The 11405-nt window shown below is 38.6% G+C and overlaps 1 protein-coding gene across 1 annotated transcript in view; it reads left to right on the top strand.

Moving 5' to 3' along the window:
- Nucleotides 1–4129: 4129 nt before the first annotated feature.
- Nucleotides 4130–11405, top strand: part of LOC133520104 (polypyrimidine tract-binding protein 2) — a 673469-nt gene continuing 666193 nt past the window's right edge. Inside the window, exon 1 of the mRNA XM_061854416.1 lies at nucleotides 4130–4870. The gene's annotated coding sequence lies outside the window, so the exon portion shown is untranslated. The remainder of the gene's footprint in view (nucleotides 4871–11405) is intronic.

Genomic DNA, 11405 nt, shown 5'->3' with positions numbered 1-11405 from the left:
TCACCTTTTTAATTTGTCATTAATTGTCCAATATCTTGATTCGTAAACAATCCTATATCGCCACTTTCCTATTTTGTCCACATTCCTATATGGTCCACAATCCATTGATAGAGGTAAAAATCACAGCCAAAAAAACTTTTCAATTGGAAAAAGACACAAAAGTAAATGAAAAGTGCAGAAGTTGTCTTGTAGAAGACGGCCAGGATAATGGATGGTACAATAATTTTGACGAGCTGGCACTGTGGTCAAAATAGGACTGTAGACAATCTGGGACGTGGACAAGTTAGGAAGGTGACGATTTAGGAATTGTATGCTGACAACATGGCATTGTAGACGATAGAAAAAGGTGACAAATTAGGATTGTGGACTAAGCGGTCCTGAGCCAAAATGCTTTGTGTAAAGTTTGTCTTCGTCTCCAAAATAATATTAGAATAATAAATACGCATTCACGAACAAAACATGGAGCGAACAGTATATAGGAAAAACATCTAATGTAATTGGGTTTATCGATAGGTATAGAAACTTCTTACCTGCTATTACATTAGAGATCACGTAACATTGGTTTATTGCATGGTCTGCTTAATATCTATTTAGTCCCTAGAGCCTTTGCGGGTCTAACGTATATTGTCTAGGATACGAAATGTAATGCATAATGAAGGATATAATTTGGGTAGGTATTATTTAAAATGAACATGGTTTAGGAAGAAGCAATAATGGGGAAGGCATTGTCAAATTTCTTTAAAAAAATGAAATGTCATCGATTGCACCATCTACCTACAATTAGATATTTCCGGGCGTTCCTCATTGAATAAATGCTTATATAATAAATGCTTGGATGGTTTTTGATTCATTCAAAAATGTCAAATAATGTCAAAAGTGTGCTCGTAGAGCATTAAGAGGAAAGTATAGCACATAGTCGTCTATACAAAAAGAGAAAAAAAAAAATGTGTTTCCACTTCTAAATCTTTTCCATTATAATATACATCATTTTCAGACAGAAGTTTTTGTGGCAAATAATAACATCGATAAGTCAGTCATAGATTACTAATTAAAAGATGTAAATTTTACTTCCTGTAATTTACCGGGAAATTTCAAGAATGCAAATCAATTACAAATCCGACCGTTTCTTTATTACATATGTTAAGTATTTAAAAATGAAAACGTAAACTGTAGAATACAGTGTCAAAAAATAAGAAAGCTACCAATGGGTGTATTAAAGAAGATATCGAAGGTGTTGTGTATTTCGCAGTAGCTATCTTTAATACAATGTTAAAAATATGTAGAACGCTAAGGCAACATCGATAATAGACATGTCGATATTTGATTTTGTCAATCACTTTATTTTGCCACAAAAACTTCTATGTCTGATCATTTTTGAGTATGTTATTGACACAATGAAAAACTAGGTTTACAGGTTTCCCTGAAAATAGCGAAACCTTTAAACCTACAACATATTATGCATTATGCTGAAGTGATCAACATCAAAATCAAAGTGATTTGTTGAGATTTAGCTAGTGTAAACCGTTTTCTCCCGAAATGGGTTTTCATAGAATAAGTACCGTTATTTCGTTAGGATCGCAAAGCTATTATTCCTTCTATCTTTCTCGGACCATTTTTTTTTCTTAAGATTTGGATATAATTTGGATGGATTGAAGAGTTCCACATTCAAGGCGCAATACTAATATTAAGTGACGGAAGTACCACACCTTTTTTGAGTGGAAGATTTTTTGGACATACCGTGCGAGTGCGCTATTATGCAGAATAGGGAACTTTATCTATCCACCAAATATTAACGAATATTAACGAAAAAAAGTTCTACGACAAAATGAAAATCAGCCCATTGGCCCGTATGCATCTCCGTTATAATCAGGTCAAAAATGTAAGACATATCGTCGACGTCGACGTCGACTATACATTATGACAAACTTTATCATGTAAGTAATTAATGTTGCTAGATTTGCGATATATCTGTTCATATTAAAATTGATCTATAGAGTGCGCAGAAAGTGATACGATTCTGCTCTAGTGCAGAAAAGTGATGTAATCCTTTGTGTCCCCGTCCCATGAGTAACTAGCTGGATACAAATGAAAAAATATTCTCTATGTCCCCGCCTGGAACAGTTGGTAACTGTTCTAATTTTACTGATTCCGCGTTGGATCTTTTTTATCAAAAATGATGTAACTAAAGTGTTCAAATAAATTATTTTTGGGTTCTTTTGTTGAATTATATTTATATTGATTTCATAAAGCGGGTACCAAAAGGAATACACCAAAATGTTTTTTTTAAACCTTAAACTTGCATAATTGAGCAAAGGCAGAATGTTATACAGCCACACTTAAGCGTTTTTACGACATTAAATTTATGGGATTTTTAAGTTATTTGGCATTATTCGTGTAAATAAAATAAAATATAAGATAAACATTGCTCTTTTTACACATGACATTATTTATTATTAAAATTCTCTAAAATAGTTTCATTATGTTGGCAGTATTAATGTCGTTGAATGTTGGCAGTTTTAGAACGAAAAATAAAATAAAAAATAAAAAGAAAGAGAAAATCCCGCTGATTTTCATGCTTTAAGGAACAAATAATTTTGAAATGACTGCAGTTTGATAAAATATGTGTGTTGTCATAAATATTGCAATCTAAATGTTTTTCGTTGGGGATGACATGCCAAGTCTCTGATTGCAAGTTTAATTAGTCCTAAGAATAAACCATGGTCTATTACTTTAATTACCTACTGAATACTTATTTTACAAATTTGCCTTTTCTTGTTTGGTTTCCTCGTATTCAATATGAAAAGTAGAGTGTTTAACTTGGATGAAAGGTACCATTTCTGTCTCGGACTATTGGCATAAACTACCTCTACAGAAATGGGTACCTTTCATCCATCTTGGTTAACAATCTACCATAGTGTAACTCAGACATTAATATTTTTTCCAATAAGTAAGCCGGTAGGTATGTTCTAGAATGAATTTATATGAATACGAGTAAATTAATCCGAAGCGTTAATTGAATTTACGAGTGCTCAGTATTTTGTTTTACGGAGTTTAATTGAATATTGACAAACAGCTCTACATATATAAATAAACAAATGAAGAGTCGTTTCCGTTTTCTACTCTATGTTATTTATTCCATATGAAAAAAATATTTTCACGTCAGCAGCTCGAACAAAGGTAATTTGCTGCTTAAAAACAGTAAGCAAAATCGCATTTTGCTCACCGAGTGAGACAAAATAACATTCAAGTGACCTTTAGATTCGAATGTCATTTCAACGTGCGGGGCCTAATACAAGTTCGAAATATTTGGATTCTATTGTCTTTATCCCTTTCACGTCATTAGCAAAAATAAAGAGACAAAAAAAGTGCATACGTAATTCAACGGTATATTGACGGTTTATAATAGACCCCCCAAATAAGTCAGACCGCATCGTTCCAAAACACCCTACGAGTCTTCATTCGTAATAATTAATTAATGAAATAAAAGTTTAAAATTTAATAAAAACCATATTTTACGTATTTTATTATACAATCAAAACAATGAACTTATACAAATTTACGCAATTGCAGTAAATAATTCTATGTACTTAACTACTTTTAACGATCTCTACTATAGTTGACAACACGTTGTGTACTACATGAGATCAAAGTTATTTACATCTCGTGCGCTTTTGAGTCCCTTACTACGCTTAAGATTCTAAATTAGATTCACGAGCGTAGCGAGATTATAGAATCTTTCGCTTGCACGGGACTCAAAACCAGCACTCGAAGAAATATCAAACTTTGCTCTCTTGTTGTACAAATAACTATTGAATATCCTCGCATTGTAAACCCAAAGACGAGAATGGCACCTAATATAGGTAAGTACTGCAAATAGCCAAATGACGTAAAGTTCCATTGAAAATGAAGTACCTAATAATGGAAATTAGAGCTGTAACTAGTGGACGGCCATAAGTGCCGTTTCGCTCATTGAATCTCGGAGCGTGTCTCGCCGACGCACGTGTTGCTAATTGAATAGCATAAAAACTACCTAAACAAACAGTTGGATGCTGTGATCTGTGATCCACCCCTAGCCACTCGAGATTTTTTAACGTTGCTTAGGTATACATTTTTTTGATAGCATGTTGTGGGCGCGGAGGCGCGCGGCGCCGGGGCGCGGGGCGGGGTCGCGCGGCCTCTCTGAGTCGCGCTAGGTTAGTACAGCGCTCTGCACGAGTGACGGACGCCCGGCTTCACGGCCGGCGATTTTAGTATTCTTCATTTATTTTCTTTTTCTATTCGTTTAATTTGTGAAACACCCCGGAAACATGAAACGAGTGTCCCGCGAGTGAGTACCCAGTGTTCGAAATATACCGGTGTTTTATTTTGACAGTGTCACGTGCGGAGCCGAATTGTTACCGGTTCCTGAGTTTCGAAAAGTGTTTATATACGCACGCGGCCTTCACTTGCAGGTAGCGAATGTGATAGTGTAAAGTTTACCGAATTATAAGATTTACAAGCGGTGGAAGAGTTCTCGTGGGAACGCGCGGAGTTCAGTGTTTCGCGAACGCAAAGTTCGCACGGATTTGTTCCAACAGGATTCCTCTCGGAAACTAGTGGTGAAGTTACAAGTTTACGACATAACCTTTCGAACGAGGCGCGTGTTGCACAGGCATGCGCAGTTCGGGTCTCTAAAATTAATAATAGAGGCTCATAATTTTATAAACAAACTGTGTGCGTGTTGAGTGGAAGTGTAGTGCTGCGCCGCTAACTAGCGACGCACGACTCGCCGGGCACGCGACAGTCGCAAACATTTGAAAACTCGGAGATTAACCGTTCACCTGTGGGAATTGGTGTTTTACCTGCGCGCGCACTGAACTTCTTTACAAAGGTGAGTGAAGTGTGAATGTGAATGCATTGCACCTGCAGCGATAAAAAGTCACATCATCGTAAAATGCGTTCGTTTTCGTATGCGACCGGCGGCGCGCCGTGCCGACCGCGACCTCTGTTTATTTTTTTGCTGGCCAACCAGTTGCTTAGTCTTTGGATGGGTCTATGGCGTGACGTCACCGCGAACTCACGCTGCGTCTCGTTCTCTCATATGGAATGAGACGTCTCGAGAAATTCGACTCTAGTCTTTACTCAAGCGACTCGCGGCCGGCCCTGAGAGTGAGAACATTGCCTCGAGTTTTGAAGGAGTTTTTCGAACTTTTTCGGTATAAGTAATGAAGTCAAGGTTAAGTAACTTGTGAGGGATTAACGTCCAAACGCCACCCACAGCCATTTGTTTGGTTTCCTTATCTGCTTAAACATTGTTCCAGCAGTTTTAGGTAATGAGGTGTTGTTAGTAGGTTCTACTCTACGACTTTTAGTCTACAAATTTTTGTTTGTTTTTTTTATTATACCTAAGTATTTTTTTACATACATATAGGTATTATTGGTAGGTGCATTTTTTGTCAGTATTGTGTACCGAGATTTATACATTTTTAATTTAAGTAACTATAAAAACTATATATATGTACCTATATTGAAATGATTATAGGAGACAATTTCTTAAAATTGTGAATGCCGAACGAAACCGAACCGAAACTTCGGTCCTGATGGGAAGCGGTCGTCGTCGCCCATAGACTAGTGTTCGATCGAAACTTGTTTGATTGTCGAAACCGAAATATAAATCAGTATATTAATATCTACTGATGTCAGATAGTTGAGTTTTATGAAACTCAACTGTGAACTATGTACGAAGTACTATTTCGTAAGTTTCGGTCTGGCCGAACGGGTCGGCCGTTTTTGGCCGAATCCGAAACTACGGCCGAAACCTGTTTTTTTGGTCGAAACTGGCCGAGACCGAATCTTCGGTCACACTACCATGGACATAAGCAATATCAAGAGCCACTTAAGCGTTGCCGACCCGTGAGAACCCTAAATACCCGCTTCTTGAAGAATACCATATCTTAGCGCAAAGGAAATACCTCACGAAGCAATGTTTTAAAATGCGGGCTTAGTCAGTGGAGGTGAAACTGCAGCGTTCGGCCGTTCTCGGCTTCGTTCGGCTTAGCATTGCTACGAGCAATTATTAGGACCATAATACCACCATAACCAAATAACCCAAAGGGATAGTGCCAAACATTTAGAAAGGGACCACATGATTCGTCCATGAATCGCTGTCAAACTTCGGTTTTGTAGGAAATTTCCTTTCAGCGCGGTAGTACTAATTTATTCTGTGGCTTAGCTCCGATTGTATGGTGGCTTGGTAGCGGTTCGTGTGGCTCATTGAAGACGATTGGAGGTCACCACATATTGACGCTCCCGTACTCCCTTATAAAAATAATGCTTAACATTCGTAGTTCTTATAAATTGTAAGGCCATGGTGAGATTTCCTAACTCTGTTTCAGCATTCAGCATCAGCACACATCAAGAATGCTTGTCATACCTACTGCAAGGATTAAATGAATATTGTATGGGCAGCGGCACCTTACCCGAATTCGAACCCGGGACCATTGGCTTCATAGCTACCCACTAAGCCAGACTGGTCGAATTTTTAATGTGATCGCTTAACTTTACGCTTCATGGCTCGTTGACAAACCTTGACTTTGGATCTTTGATCCTTTGTCAAAGACCAAGTCTGAGCTCCGTAGGCGAGGACGGAGAGAATGCATATGTCCATGAGTTTTATTTTTAGGGATATAAGGTTTCCCTTCATATGCCCCTTCATGGACCAAAAGCTGCTCTAGGCATACTCGGTTCGGTCGGCACATTACACAAACAAAAGTAAACGAAGGAAGAACCGGACGGTATTAACGCTAAAGAAAATCCATCAGAGAAACCCATGTGTAAAAAATAAGATTTCCTAATTTACAATTACTAACAATATTAGTTAAAGGTCGGATATAGTGGTAGTAAAACACTTTATTGTACAAAAAGAAAAAAAAAACCTGAAAAAAAAACACTCGTCATTAGTATGTAGCCTAAGAGCTTCGCAAACTCTTGAGGTTATTTATTATATTATTTGTTTTGACATCAAAAACCCTTTATATACGTGCAGCTCATGATAAGAACTTTTAGAATGAAATGGAAAACAAATGCTAAAAGCATCTCTTGAACTTTAAGGTATTTTGTTCATTAAGATAAGGTCAAATCTTGAGTTAGTCGAGGTCGTTGTTACGAGTCAAATCGCTTTTTAATCTTAAAGTTCTTACGTTGGTTATGAATTATGATTTACATTAAAGTCAAGATAAATACACATAATGGGATAATCGTATAATAATCGACCAGTCATTCAATACATTCACATATATCTAAGGATGAGCACTAAGAATGGTGCTAGTTCAATGGAGTCACTCACGAATTCGAGCCAATCGTGCAGTCTAACTCAACTAGTTGCGACCAATCGCGCGTGTGATGCGAACTCATCAACCAATCGCGTTGTGGCGTTAGACTGTACGATTGGCTTGATTCGGGTGCGTGGCACCGCTATACCGGCCCCATTCTTATAGCCCGTAAGGCCCGTCCTTAGATATGTCAATGACTTAATAAGGATTGTGTCGTGGGTACTAGACGACTTTCCGGGATTCGAACCCAGGACCACCAGATTCGTTGGCCTTGTGGCTAGAGGCGGTAAAATAGAATTATACTTGAGGTAAGTTTAATTTACAACTTTTTACTCCCTTTTGGGAAAAGATTGTCTGCTTTTAGTTCTATAGAGAAAGAAAAAGAGAGAGGACGCCGGCCGCCGCAAGTAGGTATGACAGAGAGTACACTACGTATTTGCATGCAGCGGGTGTTTGACTCAACTATAGTCTATGTCCTGAGGGCATTAACATCGTTATCTACCTCTCTTTCGCTCCTTGCATATGCCAGCGAAAGAGAGACAGATAACGTTTTTCGTTTTTTTTTTGTGTTGGCGGTAGGCCCTTTGTACCTACATAAAATTTCGTATACTAGTAAGGGCCTTTGCACCATCCTTCCTACTAACCCCAGGTTAACCGGTTAAACCTGGTCTTACCATGGTCACCAGTACAATTTGACACTGGGTTAACGGTTGAACCGGTTAACCCCAGGTCACTGGAATGGTGCAAGTGGCGCCAGGAGTTCAATGCTGGTATTTTATTTAATTTAAGTGTGAAATGCAGCTGTACTTAAAGGATGACTCCCGCTAGAATGATCCGGGTCCGAGCCGCGGCTTCGGACACTGTTTTCTATGACGGGTGATCGGTGGTCACGTGATTCTTTCTAAAGACCTTTAGTATGGTTCTAAAGGAGAGAGCGGAAAGAGTGAGCGGTTCTAGCGTGATTCATCCCTTAGTCGGAAGAAGAAGACCGCCCTGAAACCGTTTTTCCATTCAAAAGCAGTCCCCATTTTTCTCTATGAATTTTAACATTTTTCAAAATATTTTTAAACAATTTGATATAAGTATATCAATTGTATGTTTTTTTTTTCGCCCAGATACTCAATGCGACACGCTGGCAGAACCAATAATTGACCGACCCTTTCCACACCCAGCCATCAATAGACCCATCACGGCGATATTCCATTTTATAGGTCATCCGACATCCACTCAACAAGTGTCAGTTTACGAGTTCACCAAACGTCGTAAACACTTTGGCTGTACTTGAGAGATACGACGTTTTAAACATTAACGTCCTAAGCAAAAGTCGTGGAGTAAATATTGGAATGACATTTTATGGCAATGTGCAACTTTCATACACCGTGGGCCGTAGTAAGCTACGAACCATGCATTCCTGGGCTTTTTTTGTCTGTGGAACGAGAAACCAATGCGATTCGCACGTAGCCTCGATATTTGAGCGAGATAACGCTATGCGCGTATTATAGCGACATCCCGTTCGCATATCGGAACGACGTGCAAATCGCATCCAGTGTGATAACCGCCGAAGGAATCAAATTTTATCGAAATGTAACGAAAAAAATGGATTATTCTCACTAGTTACTACTAAGTTGTCACCAGTGGTTACCACTCCACTAGTCCACTGGGATTTTTTCCCACCAATGGTAACCAAACCCACCTCAGTGGAATTTTTGGCAAAAGATTGTATGAAGTGTTAATTTTGATTGATAAAGTAAAATTAAATTATTCTATTACAAGTTTTACATATATTATGTTACCTATTCAATACAACTTAGGAATCATTATTTATAATTAAAATTTGTCAGCTTACTCGGGCCCACCTTGTAAAGTAATAATTTCAATATAAAATTAAAGCTGACCTCCTAACTTTTGCCCTCACCTGCAAAGTTGCGTTAAGGTTATGATTCAAATTATACATTAGAAACCTTCTTACGCTCGTGTTGCGTCATCTGACTCATCTGAGGATTGCTTTCATAGAATCAAATGCCATTACTTATATTACGTAAACTCGTAGGCATTTGTTTGATGTAGCAGTGGTGGCGCGTCAAATGGCTCCTCTACATGATGGCCCAGCGCAGGCCAGTCCAAGGGACGCATTTATGCGTTAGAGGGAGCAAGTAATAAGGCTATCTCATTCCACTGCATAGCTGCGTCCCTTAGACTGACGTACGGTGGGCCATCGTGTAGAGGAGCCCAAACATATGCATTCGGCAACCCAGAGTTAATTTGACTGGTCTTTTGTGCTTGACCGGTGTTTTCGCCGAATTACAAACCATGTTACGGGACTACGTCCAGTTTTGTATGCGACTACTGAGAGCTGCACCCAAAAAAACAAGCCGAACACGGACAATTGTGCGATGAAAACACCGGACGTCTACAAGCGGTCTATGTGCTCAGCTTCCTTCAATTAGGCAAGCTGGTCGAAATCGAGTTCTATGGACACTGTGGCACAGTAAAGAAGCATCATAACTGACGAAGCAGTATTAGATTCAAACGGAGTGTATGCTAGCTAATAGTTCTACTGACTGTAGGTACGTTATAATACACATTACTACGAGGATAATAATATATTATGTGTAATTAAAGAGGTTGTAACAGTTCCCTCTCCAAAAGCACTCGTTTTAGAACTCTGTTGTCTTGACAATCGGTTCAAGGCCGTCTCATCTCCATAACAACCAGAGATGTCACATTCTTCACATTCGCGAATGTCCGAATGCGAATACGAATGTTAGGGAATGTTGTTATTAACATTCGTAATTGGAAAAAATCTGGTAGTACATAAAACATATGTTACCTAAGTTACCTTAGAACGGGACGTTATAAAGTGTTGAAAAATGCTGTCTATTGGTCAAAATGCATCACTTGAAAATAGTTTGCGCGCACTATACGCGAGTCGACGAGACATGACTCGCTCGACCTGCGCACATTCGCATAACATTCGCTTTATTTGATGCGAATGTCGATGCGAATGTTTAAAATTATGCAAATATTCGAATATACGAATGCAGATATTCGTGACATCCCTATTTACAACGAATAAGAAGTAGGTACCTAACAATTTATATCTACACCCAAATTGACAGTTGATTACGTTAAAGGCTTATGATGGTCGCGCGAAGCTTTCAAATGAATAAGATCCTGATGCAAAATATCACATTACACTTATCTGCTGAGACCAGGGGACCTACCCAAGATGACCCGTACGTCGACAAACGAAAAAAAATGTTACGGGAGTATTTTAAGGTTTCGACCGGCATTAGGCCCCCAGTCAAGTTTATAAGTATTAAGTAGCATTATTAGCTATTAGAACAAGACGATTCTTAGCTATTAGATAACAAACGATGTTCGCTAGTTTCGAGCCAGGCACGTGACGGGCAAAATCCAGGCGGACGGTCTGGTGCAATACGTGTCTATCAGGATTACGGCTGCTATCTGGAGAAGAACCGTTGGTACCGTAAGTTCTCACAAACAAATTCAAGTTAAATATTAATCCAATTGCAACATCATTGCAGATAAGCGTTGCAGACGAAATTTCTAGGACATCGGCATTGAAATTGTCATTTAGTTACTTCAACAATGCAGTAGGCAATGTCGGTATCAATGTTGTGCTCCAATACTGATGTCAAATTCAATAGAATGTCCTTGATAAAACCAACTTACGACATTGACAAAACACTCACTGCTCTTATTAATACATAGTACCTGGGCGACCGAGCATTGCTCGGTTATAACTATTTATTGTAATATGGTGGTGTATAGGTGATAATCTTATCTACATTTTTTTACTACATTAAACGTGTCTAAAACAATAAAAATTAAAAAAAATATATATATAAACTTGAACATATAAAAAAAAAAAGTTAGTCACCGGGCGAGATTCGAACCCGTAACACTCGTTTAGCAGTCCGCGTCTTAACCCGCTGGACCAGACGGACAGTGGCCGGCAACACGAAATTAGCGACCATATTCTGCGTCGAAAGAAAAACGCATAAAAACTCGAAAACACGCGTTTTCCCAAACATAAGACTAATCTAGATCGATTGTTTACCCCCAAAAACC

The sequence above is a fragment of the Cydia pomonella genome, chromosome 7 (genome assembly GCF_033807575.1).
Source record: "Cydia pomonella isolate Wapato2018A chromosome 7, ilCydPomo1, whole genome shotgun sequence".
Taxonomy (NCBI): domain Eukaryota; kingdom Metazoa; phylum Arthropoda; class Insecta; order Lepidoptera; family Tortricidae; genus Cydia; species Cydia pomonella.
The sequence above is the reverse complement of the archived record's forward strand: the minus strand, read 5'-3'. Positions and strand labels throughout refer to the sequence as shown.